The sequence below is a fragment of the Schistocerca americana genome, chromosome 8 (genome assembly GCF_021461395.2).
Source record: "Schistocerca americana isolate TAMUIC-IGC-003095 chromosome 8, iqSchAmer2.1, whole genome shotgun sequence".
Taxonomy (NCBI): Eukaryota; Metazoa; Arthropoda; class Insecta; order Orthoptera; family Acrididae; genus Schistocerca; species Schistocerca americana.
In genome coordinates, this window is record NC_060126.1 from 298,757,289 (window position 1) to 298,774,552 (window position 17,264).

The window sequence follows — 17,264 nt, forward strand, 5'->3', positions numbered from 1 at the left end:
AGCAGTGATCAACGACATGAGGATGCAGAAGGCAATTGAAACCACTGCATTAAAGACACGTAACGTGTATCCACAGGACATGTGGCCTGTATTTGAAGAAGTGTCATGATGATCTCTCCATTGGCAAAAGATTCCGGAATAGTCCCCCATTCGGGTCTCCGGGAGGGGACTGCCAAGGGGTAGGTTACCATGAGAAAAAGATTGAATAATCAACGAAAGGATAACGTTCTACGAGTCGGGGCGTGGAATGTGAGAAGCTTGAACGTGGTAGGGAAACTAGAAAATCAGAAAAGGGAAATGCAAAGGCTCAATCTAGATATAGTAGGGGTCAGTGAAGTCAAGTGGAAGGAAGACAAGGATTTCTGGTCAGATGAGTATCGGGTAATATCAACAGCAGCAGAAAATGGTATAACAGGTGTAGGATTCGTTATGAATAGGAAGGTAGGGCAGAGGGTGTGTTACTGTGAACAGTTCAGTGACCGGGTTGTTCTAATCAGAATCGACAGCAAACCAACACCGACAACGATAGTTCAGGTATACATGCCGACGTCACAAGCTGAAGATGAACAGATAGAGAAAGTGTATGAGGATATTGAAAGGGTAATGCAGTATGTAAAGGGGGACGAAAATCTAATAGTCACGAGCGACTGGAATGCAGTTGTAGGGGAAGGAGTAGAAGAAAAGGTTACAGGAGAATATGGGCTTGGGACAAGGAATGAAAGAGGAGAAAGACTAATTGAGTTCTGTAACAAGTTTCAGCTAGTAATAGCGAATACCCTGTTCAAGAATCACAAGAGGAGGAGGTATACTTGGCCGGGAGATACGGGAAGATTGCAATTAGATTACATCATGGTCAGACAGAGATTCCGAAATCCGATACTGGATTGTAAGGCGTACCCACGAGCAGATATAGACTTAGATCACAATATAGTAGTGATGAAGAGTAGGCTGAAGTTCAAGACATTAGTCAGGAAGAATCAATACGCAAAGAAGTGGGATACGGAAGTACTAAGGAATGACGAGATACGTTTGAAGTTCTCTAACGCTATAGATACAGCAATAAGGAATAGCGCAGTAGGCAGTACAGTTGAAGAGAAATGGACATCTCTAAAAAGGGCCATCACAGATGTTGGGAAGGAAAACATGGTACAAAGAAGGTAGCTGCGAAGAAATCATGGGTAACAGAAGAAATACTTCAGTTGATTGATGAAAGGAGGAAGTACAAACATGTTCCGGGAAAATCAGGAATACAGAAATACAAGTCGCTGAGGAATGAAATAAATAGGAAGTGCAGGGAAGCTAAGACGAAATGGCTGCAGGAAAAATGTGAAGACATCGAAAAATATATGATTGTCGGAAGGACAGACTCAGCATACAGGAAAGTCAAAACAACCTTTGGTGACATTAAAAGCAACGGTGGTAACATTAAGAGTGCAACGGGAATTCCACTGTTAAATGTAGAGAAGAGAGCAGATAGGTGGAAAGAATACATTGAAAGCCTCTATGAAGGTGAAGATTTGTCTGATGTGATAGAAGAAGAAACAGGGGTCGATTTAGAAGAGATAGAGGATCCAGTATTAGAATCGGAATTTAAAAGAGCTTAGGAGGACTTACGGTCAAATGAGGCAGAAGGGATGGATAACATTCCATCAGAATTTCTAATATCATTGGGGGAAGTGGCAACAAAACGACTATTCACGTTGGTGTGTAGAATATATGAGTCTGGCGATATACCATCTGACTTTCGGAAAAGCATCATCCACACAATTCCGAAGACGGCAAGAGCTGACAAGTGCGAGAATTATCGCACAATCAGCTTAACAGCTCATGCATCGAAGCTGAATACAAGAATAATATACAGAATAATGGAAAAGAAAATTGAGAATGCGCTAGGTGACGATCAGTTTGGCTTTAGGAAAAGTAAAGGGACGAGAGAGGCAATTCTGACGTTATGGCTAATAATGGAAGCAAGGCTGAAGAAAAATCAAGACACTTTCATAGGATTTGTCGACCTGGAAAAAGCGTTCGACAATATAAAATGATACAAGCTGTTCGAGATTCTGAAAAAAGTAGGGGTAAGCTATAGGGAGGGACGGGTCATATACAATATGTACAACAACCAAGAGGGAATAATAAGAGTGGACGATCAAGAACGAAGTGCTCGTATTAAGAAGGGTGTAAGACAAGGCTGTAGCCGTTCGCCCCTAATCTTCAATCTGTACATCGAGGAAGCAATGATGGAAATAAAAGAAAGGTTCAGGAGTGGAATTAAAATACAAGGTGAAAGGATATTAATGATACGATTCGCTGATGACATTGCTATCCTGAGTGAAAGTGAAGAAGAATTAAATGATTTGCTGAACGGAATGAACAGTCCAATGAGTACACAGTATGGTTTGAGAGTAAACCGGAGAAAGACGAAGGTAATGAGAAGTAGTAGAAATGAGAACAGCGAGAAACTTAACATCAGGAATGATGGTCACGAAGTCAGTGAAGTTAAGGAATTATGCTACCTAGGCAGTAAAATAACCAATGACGGACGGAGCAAGGAGGACATCAAAAGCAGACTCGCTATGGCAAAAAAGGCATTTCTGGTCAAGAGAAGTCTACTAATATCAAATACCGGCCTTAATTTGAGGACAAAATATCTGAGGATGTACGTCTGGAGTACAGCATTGTATGGTAGTGAAACATGGACTGAGGGAAAACCGGAACAGAAGAGAATCGAAGCATTTGAGATGTGGTGCTATAGACGAATGTTGAAAATTAGGTGGACTGATAAGGTAAGGAATGAGGAGGTTCTACGCAGAATCGGAGAGGATAGGAATATGTGGAAAACACTGATAAGGAGAAGGGACAGGATGATAGGACATCTGCTAAGACATGATGGAATGACTTCCATTGTACTAGAGGGACCTGTAGAGGGCAAAAACTGTAGAGGAAGACAGAGATTGGAATACGTCAAGCAAATACACTCCTGGAAATTGAAATAAGAACACCGTGAATTCATTGTCCCAGGAAGGGGAAACTTTATTGACACATTCCTGGGGTCAGATACATCACATGATCACACTGACAAAACCACAGGCACATAGACACAGGCAACAGAGCATGCACAATGTCGGCACTAGTACAGTGTATATCCACCTTTCGCAGCAATGCAGGCTGCTATTCTCCCATGGAGACGATCGTAGAGATGCTGGATGTAGTCCTGTGGAACGGCTTGCCATGCCATTTCCACCTGGCGCCTCAGTTGGACCAGCGTTCGTGCTGGACGTGCAGACCGCGTGAGACGACGCTTCATCCAGTCCCAAACATGCTCAATGGGGGACAGACCCGGAGATCTTGCTGGCCAGGGTAGTTAACTTACACCTTCTAGAGCACGTTGGGTGGCACGGGATACATGCGGACATGCATTGTCCTGTTGGAACAGCAAGTTCCCTTGCCGGTCTAGGAATGGTAGAACGATGGGTTCGATGACAGTTTGGATGTACCGTGCACTATTCAGTGTCCCCTCGACGATCACCAGTGGTGTACGGCCAGTGTAGCAGATCGCTCCCCACACCATGATGCCGGGTGTTGGCCCTGTGTGCCTCGGTCGTATGCAGTCCTGATTGTGGCGCTCACCTGCACGGCGCCAAACACGCATACGACCATCATTGGCACCAAGGCAGAAGCGACTCTCATCGCTGAAGACGACACGTCTCCATTCGTCCCTCCATTCACGCCTGTCGCGACACCACTGGAGGCGGGCTGCACGATGTTGGGGCGTGAGCGGAAGACGGCCTAACGGTGTGCGGGACCGTAGCCCAGCTTCATGGAGGGGGTTGCGAATGGTCCTCGCCGATACCCCAGGAGCAACAGTGTCCCTAATTTGCTGGGAAGTGGCGGTGCGGTCCCCTACGGCACTGCGTAGGATCCGACGGTCTTGGCGTGCATCCGTGCGTCGCTGCGGTCCGGTCCCAGGTCGACGGGCACGTGCACCTTCCGCCGACCACTGGCGACAACATCGATGTACTGTGGAGACCTCACGCCCCACGTGTTGAGTAATTCGGCGGTACGTCCACCCGGCCTCCCGCGTGCCCACTATACGCCCTCGCTCAAAGTCCGTCCACTGCACATACGGTTCACGTCCACGCTGTCACGGCATGCTACCAGTGTTAAAGACTGCGATGGAGCTCCGTATGCCACGTCAAACTGGCTGACACTGACGGCGGCGGTGCACAAATGCTGCGCAGCTAGCGCCATTCGACGGCCATCACCGCGGTTCCTGGTGTGTCCGCTGTGCCGTGCGTGTGATCATTGCTTGTACAGCCCTCTCGCAGTGTCCGGAACAAGTATGGTGGGTCTGACACACCGGTGTCAATGTGTTCTTTTTTCCATTTCCAGGAGTGTAATTGAGGACGTAGGTTGCAAGTGCTACGCTGAGATGAAGAGGTTAGCACAGGAAAGGAATTCGTGGCGGGCCACATCAAACCAGTCAGTAGACTGATGACCAAAAAAAAAAACCAGCTCTTAGTTCCCTTATCTTTGAATGATGATCATTACGCGACTTGAAAGTGGTGGTAATAATATATGCTTTACATCCTCGGTGAAGATTGGATTTCGGAATTTAGAGAGCAGCCCCTTCTGTTTAGCGCGTCGTCTATCTGCAAGTGTGTCCCACTTCAAACTTTCTATGAGATTTGTAACCCTCTCGTGATGGCTAAATATACCAGTCACGAATCTTGCCGCTCTTCTTTGGACCTTCTCAATATCTTGAATCAGACCCAACATGTAAGAGTCCCATACAGAGGAACAATACTCTAAGACTGAGATCATTTCAAATAGTCACACCCAGTCACTTGAGTGATGTTACCGATTCCAAAGACTGATCATTTATTTTGTAGTTATACTTTAATGGGGATTTTCGCCTTGTTATACGCAGTAGATTACACTTACTAATAATGAGAGATAACTGCCAGTCATTAGAACACTCATTTATTTTCTGCAAGTCCTCACTGATTTGTTCACAACTTTCGTGTGATACTACTTTCCTGTACACTACAGCATCATCGGCAAACAGTTTAAGGCCTCTGTCAATACCATCAACCAGATGGATTATCTAGACCATGACTAGACCATCACACAGGAATTACAAACTGCATCGAGATCCACTGCAAGTACTACGACAGTTAGATTGCAGGTGAGGAAGCTTTGATTTCATGGTCGAACGGCTGCTCATAAAACACATATCGGGCCGATAAATGCCAAACAACACCTCGCTTGGTGTAACGAGCATAAACATTGGACGATTGAACAGTGGAAAAACGTTTTGTGGAGTGACGAATCACGGTACACGATGTGGCGATCCGATGGCAGGGTGTGGTAATGGCGAATGCCCGGTGAACGTCATCTGCCAGCGTGTGTAGTGTCAACAGTAAAAGTCGGAGGCTATGGTGTTATGGTGTGGTCGTGTTTTTCATGGAGAGGGCTTGCACCCCTTGTTGTTTTGCTAGGCACTATCACAGCACAGGCCTACGTTGATGTTTTAAGCAGCTTCTTGCTTCGCAATGTTGAAGAACAATTTGGAGATGGCGATTGCATCTTTCAACACGATTGAGCACCTGTTCATAACGCACAGCCCGTAGTGGAGTGGTTACACGACAATAACATCACTGTAATGGACTGCCCTCCACAGGTTCCTGACCTGAATCCTGTAGAACACCTTTGGGATGTTTTGGAACGCCGACTTCGCGCCAGGCCTTACCGACCGACGTCGATACCTCTCCTCAGTGCAGCACTCTGTGAAGAACGTGCAGACATTCCCCAAGAAATCTTCCAGCACCGGACTGAAAGTTTGTCTGCGAGAGTGGAAGCCGTCATCAAGGCTATGCGTGGGCCAACACCATATTGAATTCCAGCATTACCGATGGAGGGCGCTACGAACTTGTAGGTCATTTTCAGCCAGGTGTCCTGATACTATTGATCACATAGTGTATTGAAGGTGATGTAATATACGCAGATCCCCGATTAGATATAAGAGACGACCCATGTTTACAGTACTGAAGGTAATGTTATATATGTAGATCCCCGATTAGATGTAAGAGACGACCTGATTGTCAAATATTACTAGCAGAATAAATATTAACATATAAAGAAATGAAACCTGAGTTCACAGTGAAATAGCGAGTTACTGCACGAGAAGTAACTCACGCGAAAACGAATCACCGCATTATACGCCAGTACTAGACCAGTTAGTGGATTCTTCTTTTCCCTAGTGTGTGTCACATATAGCAGACGATCCGCGTTTTCATGATATGGCAACTTTTATTTTAATTTAACTTTGTCGCTGGATGCCCTCCCTAATGCTGTGGGGCGGCGGTGCTTTAATGTCGCTTCGCTGTTGCTACCCCGCAAGGCTTGTAAATTACTTTCACGAGCATCCAGAAAGTAGCATGAAACTTGATATTCGCAATCTACATTCCAGTTGTCCACATTTCAGCTCGTGTCAACTGAAGAATAAAGTCCTACTCTCTACTTTAAGAAGAGTAAGGAAACAACGGTGGAGGTTCAGTCTTTTGAGCAATAAAATATATTAAAAACCTTGTCGTTTGACACAGTCAATATCTTTTATGAAGAACATCTACTTCTCACATTTCAGAGCGTAAATCTCCTCAAATTCCATCTCATGTTAGTTGCTGTTCAGAGACTATTTCTTCTGTTAATTCAAAGCACTGTTTGCTGCTCGCCTAAGAGTGGTAGATTTTCAATACTTCATTTGCAAACAAACGGAATAAACATTTCAATTATCGCTGTTCACACGAAAGTTTACTCCTAACATTTTTATGATTGCGCTTTCTTAAAGCATTTTTCTCTGTATCACTGGAAGGTGTCCGTGTACAGCCATCCGGTTGCGGATAACATGGCAACGAACTTCACCGTGAAGTCCAGTGCCGACCTGTTTGATGGCGACAATCATTGTTGGCGAAAAGCTTTTATCGAAAGAACGATGAGGCATCCTCGGTGTTGCTTACATAGGCTCCGTTGCGTCGGGAGCGGAAAGCGAAACCAAACGGATGCCCCTATAACACCAGTTCCTCTTTTCTGCCTTCAGACAGTTTCCTGCCTGCATACAAAAATATTAATAACTTCTGCAGTTGACATCACATTGCCTCTGTAATTTTTCCTTCAGAAAATCTATACTTCAAGTATATTTGACTTTAATTTTAATTTAATGTATTATTAAGTACAACCGCTAAGATTTCTCTAATGAAACCCTGAGTGGTGTCTACTCTCTGAACTGTCTCTTCTATTGCTCCATATATTCATAAAATCTGTTACATGCATTGTAATTTGGTACATGGTCATTACATCTTAACTAAAATATAGTGCTGTATTTTCAGTACTATGACTTTCATTTAACTACAGGACAGTCTACAAAGTCTTCCTGTTTCTTAATTCAAAATTCATGTTTCTCAAAAAATCATCAAAGGTATTGAAGATATCTTTACCAAACGTTCTACAACCTAATTTGACATCAAAACACATGTAGTCCCAAAATTTACTCTTTGTATATTTTTTTCCTGCTAGATGCGAAATTACGAAAGAAAATCGATGTTTATGGAATCTGATTATTGGAAATCACTCTAACTTAGTATATCTTTCATTTGTACACTTTTCTGTGAGAAATACAAAATTATAACAACGTTCAGTTTTTGCATTACAAAACTGTGCAACACATTGTCTGCCACAAGCACACGCAGAAGTGGCGCTCGAATTGACGTTTGAGGCTCGGTAGAGTAGGGGAAGAAGCCCCTCTCTCCCGCTCACTCGCAGGTTACTACGTAGTAAGAACTCTTGCTCCCCCCCCCCCCCCCTTCCAACGCCACAGTCATCATTGAACGTAAGAGAAAAATCGATGTGAGCTATTTGTCAGTGAATCGTGCAAACTTTGTTGTATGTGCTATCGTATTTTAACTGTTTGTGCATCGTATTCCGTGAGGCGCAATTTTGTGAGACAGACGGGTAAACGAGCGTGGGAAACCACCTAAAATCCACTCTCAGAACAGCCTGACAACTGTCGTCAAACCTACCTAACAAACTTGTTTTCGAATGGATGCGACATGGGTTCTTACTCAAAATATTAGGTACTCACGTGGGATCCCATTCAAAATATTGTGTAATTACTCCGCTCTACAACTCCTAGAAGTTAGTAACAGGAATTTACGAAAACCCTGTATAAATTACTTTTTCATTTATTAATAATAGGGCCGGCCGGAGTGGCCGAGCGGTTAAAGGCGCTACAGTCTTGAACCGCACGACCGCTACGGTCGCAGGTTCGAATCCTGCCTCGGGCATGGATGTGTGTGGTGTCCTTAGGTTAGTTAGGTTTAAGTAGTTCTAAGTTCTAGGGGACTGTTGATCGCAGCAGTTAAGTCCCATAGTGCTCAGAGCCATTTGAACCATTATTATTAATAATAGACATAAACGTTAACTGTGGACCTGAAAAGGGCTCGTCTACATATACACTCCTGGAAATGGAAAAAAGAACACATTGACACCGGTGTGTCAGACCCACCATACTTGCTCCGGACACTGCGAGAGGGCTGTACAAGCAATGATCACACGCACGGCACAGCGGACACACCAGGAACCGCGGTGTTGGCCGTCGAATGGCGCTAGCTGCGCAGCATTTGTGCACCGCCACCGTCAGTGTCAGCCAGTTTGCCGTGGCATACGGAGCTCCATCGCAGTCTTTAACACTGGTAGCATGCCGCGACAGCGTGGACGTGAACCGTATGTGCAGTTGACGGACTTTGAGCGAGGGCGTATAGTGGGCATGCGGGAGGCCGGGTGGACGTACCGCCGAATTGCTCAACACGTGGGGGGTGAGGTCTCCACAGTACATCGATGTTGTCGCCAGTGGTCGGCGGAAGGTGCACGTGCCCGTCGACCTGGGACCGGACCGCAGCGACGCACGGATGCACGCCAAGACCGTAGGATCCTACGCAGTGCCGTAGGGGACCGCACCGCCACTTCCCAGCAAATTAGGGACACTGTTGCTCCTGGGGTATCGGCGAGGACCATTCGCAACCGTCTCCATGAAGCTGGGCTACGGTCCCGCACACCGTTAGGCCGTCTTCCGCTCACGCCCCAACATCGTGCAGCCCGCCTCCAGTGGTGTCGCGACAGGCGTGAATGGAGGGACGAATGGAGACGTGTCGTCTTCAGCGATGAGAGTCGCTTCTGCCTTGGTGCCAATGATGGTCGTATGCGTGTTTGGCGCCGTGCAGGTGAGCGCCACAATCAGGACTGCATACGACTGAGGCACACAGGGCCAACACCCGGCATCATGGTGTGGGGAGCGATCTCCTACACTGGCCGTACACCACAGGTGATCGTCGAGGGGACACTGAATAGTGCACGGTACATCCAAACCGTCATTGAACCCATCGTTCTACCATTCCTAGACCGGCAAGGTAACTTGCTGTTCCAACAGGACAATGCATGTCCGCATGTATCCCGTGCCACCCAACGTGCTCTAGAAGGTGTAAGTCAACTACCCTGGCCAGCAAGATCTCCGGATCTGTCCCCCATTGAGCATGTTTGGGACTGGATGAAGCGTCGTCTCATGCGGTCTGCACGTCCAGCACGAACGCTGGTCCAACTGAGGCGCCAGGTGGAAATGGCATGGCAAGCCGTTCCACAGGACTACATCCAGCATCTCTACGATCGTCTCCATGGGAGAATAGTAGCCTGCATTGCTGCGAAAGGTGGATATACACTGCACTAGTGCCGACATTGTGCATGCTCTGTTGCCTGTGTCTATGTGCCTGTGGTTCTGTCAGTGTGATCATGTGATGTATCTGACCCCAGGAATGTATCAATAAAGTTTCCCCTTCCTGGGACAATGAATTCACGGTGTTCTTATTTCAATTTCCAGGAGTGTATGACGGAAGAGTCGAGTGACTGCCTTGCTGAAACCTGGCAAAGAAGTAAATGATCCAAACAATTTTAGACCAGTTGCACTACTTTGTCAACTTTACAAATTGCTGTAAAGACTGATTTTAAACCACCTATCGTCTGCAATGGACCCTCACTTATACGTCAGCAATCTCGATTTCGTCCACGTTAAATCTGTACTGGACAATTGCTAAATCTCACACAGTTTATAAAACATGGCTTTGAAGCTCGAGTGGTGACAGCAGTGGCATTTGTCGACTTATCAGTGGCGTACGATACGGTCAATCACGAGTTACTACTACTCAAGGTCCACAGTCTGACGAACCTCATCGCCTCCCATCTGCAGAATCGCAGGTTCTTCGTCGACTTTCAAGGACAGCGTAGTCGATGGAGACTACAGAAGAATGGCCTCACTTAAGAAAGTGTTTTGGCTCCAGTTATGTTTAATATATGCACGAACCACCAACCTATAGCCCCAAACACCAGGAGCTTCTTATTTGCTGACGATCTCGCTCTAGCCACCCAAAGCACAGATTTTTAATCAGTGCAGGACAACCTCACGAATGCCTTTGAAAGTCTGGCTAGATACTACAACACAAACCAGCTTAAACCAAACCCTTCAAAGACGCCAGTGTGAGCTTTTCATTTGAGAAACAAGGAAACCACTCGCAAGTTGAAAATAGTATGGTCGGGGGTCGAACTGCAAAACTACGAGACTCCAAAATACCTTGGGCTGACACTTAACAGATCTCTCACTTTCAAAAAGCACTGCATGAAATACAAATTGAAAGTTTCCCCCAAGAACAATCTCCTACGGAAACTGTCTGGGTCACAGTGGGGTAGTCAACCTGAAACGATCCGAAAATCTTCAATGGTACTGTGCTATTCTGCGGCAGAGTATGCCTGTCCTGTTTTGTATAATTCAACTCATGACAAACATGTCGGTGTAGCTCTCAACGAAACCCGCAGAATTATATCAGGTTGCTTGAAATCCGCTCCAGTCGAAAGGCTTTACAATCTCGCAGGAAGAGAGACAGCTGCAAAGAAACAAAGAAAGGCAGTGGAACAGGAAATCACCCATCCTCTGATCACGGGGTCCCGTGTTCGATTCTCGGCTGGGTTGGGGATTTTTTCTGCCTGGGGACTGGGTGTTGGTATTGTCTTTATCATTTCATTATCATTGTCATTCGTGACAGTGACTCGATTGGATTACTGAAAAAAATTGGACTGTGTAGAAATTGGGACTTTGTACGGGCGCTGATGACAATACAGTTGAGCGCCCCACAAACCAAAGATCATCATCATCATCAACCCATCCTCTGTATGGGCTTCAACCGTTTCCGCAACGACTGAAGTCAAGGAAGAGTTTCCTTAGGAGATCAAAGGAACTTAGAAACACTGCCGAAAAAAGCTAGGTTACGACTATGGAGGGCTGCGACCTACCTTCCACCTGGTTGGAATTGAGTTGTAGCTTTTCCTCCTGGCCATGACGGGGAATGGACAACTTGGAAATCCCCGAATAGATTTAGATCCGGAGTTGGAAGATCGAAAGTTAACTTGGCAATATGGGGAGACACTGAACGAAATGACATTCGGTGTGACTGTGGAGAAGAACAGACAGTTCGGCACATGCTTCGGTGTCGACTTTGCCCTGTCACCTGGACAGAAGATAATCTTCAACAAACAACAGAAAATGGACTGGAAGTGGCCCAGTTTTAGTCAAAAGTAATTTACTGATAACTGTGTAAAATGTATGTTTATGCAACTGTATGTTTCTAAGACAAGAATAATAATAATTTATTAATAAGAGTTTTCGACGGTTTTCCACAGTAATCCAGTACTTTTTAAGGTAGTAAACCCCCATTTGACTGTATATTACTATATTTGTGTTCTGTACTATCTAGATCACCACTGCTGCACGCTCCAGTTTTTTTGTTACTGTGTCCATTACAGTCTTTTCATCTCATTTGCTTCCTCGATAATTCCAGGTGCAGCTCGAGTCCTCTGACGTTTACTCCGGACACATATGAACTGATAGTCCCTGTATGTTGATACTCTGGGTCTTTCAGATCGCGAAACATTAACTATGGCACCAGTTTCTTTGAATCGTTGCATTATAAATACCACTACACCAATTGTGTTATTACTGTCCCACTTGAATAGCCTCCCTGAAGTAGAGATCCAGTTACAGCACGTTTCTTAGTTATAACCTCCTACTTCCGTCATATTAGTTGGTATAACGGTATAAACCTGTTCAGGTACATAAACCCTCTGTTAGATGCTCGCAAAGTACTATACACTAAAGCAATATGATTGCTACACAAACAGCTGAATTCCGATGGATCCGTCTTAGGCAAAGGGACACTGTGTTGTTGATAGTCATCTATATGTACGACCAGTCAGATGCACAACATAGGCGCTCAGTCTTTACCTGTTCATAACTTTTTGCCATCAGGACGAGGATATAATTGAATATTGATTTCGAAATCCCTGTTTTAACCACAAATCCATAGTTATGATGTATGATCAAAAACTTGTGACGTACGGTGTAATAGCACTAACATACCCAACCACGGCTAATGACCTTTGCTGTGTCATGAACGGTGCCCGTATTGAGCATTTGTTATGTGAGTTAAAAGCTTGCAGTGATTGTCTATCCGCCGATGCGTGTCGTTTCCCGTACGTCTTGCAGTTTTTCCGTAATTGTCTTCTGAAAACACCACGGTACTTGTGAATAAAACCGTGTTTTGTAGTATAGCCCACAGATACCACGAAAAGACTTTCTAATGGCGTTCAATAAACTTAAACTCTCGTTTTGTTTATTGATTTTTGTAAGAAAGGAAATGACATGATTGTGTGGCATTGTTGCTCGAGAGGCCCCATCCGCGGAAGTTCGGCCGCCGGGTGGAAGATTTATTTGAGGTGACGATACATTGGGCGGATTGCGGGCCTATGATAATAAAATGAGGATGAGGACAGCACAACACACAGGCGGGAAACGAACCGGGCCTGCTACGCAGGAGGCAAGCACGTTAGCACTCAGGTAAGCAGGCGGACTATCTTTCTAACATAATTAATTGACTAGTACTGCTGGTAAATCATAGCATTTCTTTTCCACAGAAGGACTTCATGACGCAGTGGTTAGAAATATCGGCTCAAATTATTTCGTAAATTGCTCCTGTTTTGCGGGATAAAAGTGCGCGACCGACTGTGTGATATATCACTCCGAAGATTGCCAATAACATTTCGACAGGTAGTCGCTTCAGTGCCTCATACGAAACGGTCCTTAGATTTAGGAAGATGGTGATATGAACCGTAGCGTAAACGAATGGCTGGGACTAAAGGACATGCTCCTGAACGTACTTCGCATACTTCTCCCACACTTATTAAAAACATTATTTCACGCCGGAAAATGCGAGAGCTGGCTCGTGAAGGAATGCTGCGCTTCGACGCCGACCGACCGGGCGCAAGGGAGTAACGGCACATGCGCAGTGTGACGGACCTGCGGGCATATTGCCCCCTGAAGCAAATACCGGCGGAGTCTGCAGGTGGAGCGAGGGCTGCGCCGCCGGCGACCGGCCTCCGCCGTTTCATTACCGGCCGGCGACCGGTCCGTCCGGGCTTAATTAAAACTATCCGTCTCGGCCGGAAGCGGGAAGCGGCGAGCGGCGAGCGGCAGGTGGCAGCGCGCGCAGAGGTGCGACTCGCTGCTTCGGGACTTCCCCGGAGCTCATTAGCGCCGAGGCAATTCCGGCTTGCCGGAGAAGCGGACCTCGACACGGAACTCGTGGTCACCGTCCAGTCCGGAAGGGGGTGAAAATAATCACAACCTCAAATGTTGTTACTGCCGACGTATATCAATACAAGGTGTCAGGGATTCTGCTACTCTGCAGCGACAATGGCGTGATTTATGTCTTCCGGACATGTCCCAAAGAAGAGAAAGCACACGTATAAATATACTCGAACAAAAAAAAACACCGTAACAGCCTAACTTAATTAATGTAGAGTAATAAAATTTCGGGAATACATTTGCGTGGGTAACATATTGTTGAGTGGTACTTAAGATAGGTAAATAGTTACTGAAATCAATGTGAAGTGAAGAAGAAATTAGAAAATAAATGAAAAACTTAGTTTAGTTTAGAAGAATTACACACTGGCAAACAGCGGGCAGAGCAGCAGTGCAACGACTGGCGCTTGCAAGTCAACACGATCAGGAGAAGCCATCGCCCTCCCCACTTAAGCGGAAGCTGTCGATTCAGCCGTCAGGGCATCGCCCGACCGGCTCACATGTTTCTCAGTTGTCACATGTGATCAAAGGCCCTCGTCTACATTCCAAGAGCCAATGACCGACATTAAGAAGATTCTTCGAGAAGCTTTTCAACGTGACAGAAGAGTCAATGACCGTGAAGTCGTTCACCTCCAGCGAACTGAAGTGAATAAATACGCGAGACGCAGTAGGCCCGACAAGAAGAATAGTTTTCAGTTCAGTTTCGGAGCTGAAGTTCATCATGCAGGAAGAGACTACATAGTACACAGAAGCACCAAGTCCGCCGCTGTGATGGAATAGCATGCAGCAGCCTCACCGCCAGAAGTTAGAAGGTATTTGAAGACTGATATTTACGTACCCGGGTGACTCGTGAGGACGGGAAGGAGACGGCCTCACATCAGCGGTCACCTGTCAGCCGGGATGAAGATCTGACAGCCGAAGACTGGCAAGCTGGAGTCCTTTGTTCGGCTCCGGGACACTGGCCTTTCCCCGCCGCGCCGCTCCACTGGCCGACGCACAACACTGTCACACGCGGCCGCTTAGAAAAGAGAAACACTGGGACGCCACATCCAAGGTATCGCCATCCGATTCACGACTTCGTTCTCAATAATTAGACGGGCCACAACACGATGCGCGTCTCCAACCAACTGGGGGAGACGGCGACACGAGATACACACCGCCAGGCGTAATCAGACGCCGCCGTTGCCGCAGCAGAAGGCTTCGCAATCGACACAGCTGCCGCTCTCCAAGCCAGAAGATCCAGTAAGGAAACAGTAGTACAAAACTTTCAATAAAAGTTATCTTACGTAAAAAATGCTGTTTCATTGTACCTCATACCCGAGCCAAGGAGTAACTCACCCTGCCCACATGTTGTTAAGAGAGAAAAGTTACATTTAGTATTTTCACCCTGACATAATGCTTTAGAATTAAATGCCCTTTGCAGTTATGCGCATCCTGACAGTTGACTAGCATCAAAAGAGAAAACCCAGTTACATTTAGTGTCAAAAGTGTTACAATAAATCAGTACTTGCCATTGCAATATCACAGGTCAATATAAGCATGAGATGAGGCAATGGAAATGTGAAATGCTGGTGCATTTACAACCGGTGTAATCGCCAGAACGTTGAATGCAAGCTCGCAAATTTGCATGCATGTATTATACACGTGCCATACGTCACTTTTTGAGCTGTAGTTCCACGCCTGTTGCACTTGGTCCGTCAGTACAGGAACGATTGATTAATGCTGTTTGTAGAAGACGTCAGAGTTGTCGTTCGATGAAGTCCAATATGTGCTCCACTGGAGGCAGATCTTGTGATTGAGCAAGACAAGGCAACATGTCGACACTCTGTAGAGATGTCCTGCTGGAAAATGCACCCTGGAATGATGTTCGTGAATGGCAGCACAACAGTTCGAATCACCAGATTGACGTACAGCTTTTCAGTCACAGTGCGTAGGTGTAAGGTGGCTATAATTTCGCACCTTACAAACACCCATCCGTATACTTTGCCGTGACATGCAAATACAATTAGGTATCATGTGATAGATTGTACATCGTATATATGAATATATAAAGGAGACTGACATTGTCACGTACGCCTTGTAATTGATTGTTAATGCTTATTGCATGAAAGTAGATGGAGTGTCTTTATTATCATATTAGTACAGGTTGGAACGACAGTGGAAATGAAACGGCAGGCAGAATTCCAGCCCTGGGTGGAAGTCCCGCACAGGTGTGTTGGTCCTGCTTAAACACAGGAAGTAGCGAGACGAACGTCCAGACACCAGGGAGCTGGGGCGCAAAGGAGTCGCGACCGGCCAGTTTTGTAGCCAGATGGGAAGGATTATACTTCGGAAACTATGAAAATCTTGGACGCAGCTGAGAGGAACGAGGAAGTGTCACCTCAGGAACCACGTAGGTTGGGCTATTTCCAAGGATTTTTACTCAGAAGCGTACCATTGTACGAGGATAGGTATTTCCTCGCAAACTTTCCGCGCTTGACGACAAAAGACTGACATTTGGTTGGTCGGCTTTTCGAAGAATCTGCAGAGAGGGAGAATATTCCGTGGTTTCGGGAATGTGATTCGTTTTCAGAATTACGATGGTGGGGAGCCGAGCCTTGCTGGGAGGCCAGCGCTGGAGAGACATATTCTTCCGTTGTGAGCGCCCTTGTGTGACGGTCGCTGGGTATCAACTTTTGTTGGTACAGACGGACTTGCTGTCTTTGCTCTCAGTAGAGTTTACAGTTACAACAGTTAGGAGCTGTACTGTTGCGAACCTATACGATTCTGGACTTCACCTCCGGGTTGGAAGTCGTCGTTGAGTACGCAGCGTTCAGTAATTATTGAGCACTTCCTCTGCCTATACTTACGTTGAGACGTTATCTGAACTCCGCCCTTGTGGTTGGGAGTTCCCATTTCTCGCGTGTAGAACACAGAGAGGAGAAGACAGTATTAGAGGATATTAGTCAGACGACCGCCTTCTGCCGTCCTAGTGTTTCAAAGAGTTTATTTGTGGTTGGACATCTTCCATCGTCGCAGACGAGTACGAGAACCATCACTTCGACGCACCGGACGCAGTACATACGGTGATATCACAAATTGCTTCGGTTTATTAGGGCTATAAATCTGAACAGCTGTGATCACGTTTGTTTATTTCCACTGAGGTTCCACACCACCGTAGATCGTCTTTGAAAGTAGTATCTTCTAGTGTTTGGTATTTAGATGATGTCAGTCATTTCGCATTGTTGATATTAGACCGCACGGTCATAATACGGGGCAGAGTTGGGCAACTGAGCAGTAATTTTACTTAGTAAATGTAAACTTTGTAATATAAAAGTTTTTTTTTAATCTGAAATAAATATATAAGCAGGAAGAACGTTTATCATTTCATTTGATAGGATTAGTTGCCTTCATCATTCATTTATGTTTAGATTGTAATTTATAGAATTAAGAGATCTGCTTCATGGGGTAGTCAGACATAGCCAAATCTTCATTTTATCGTTTATTATTTTCCGTTGCGCACATTCATTTTACACCCGCCAGGAGTAGCATC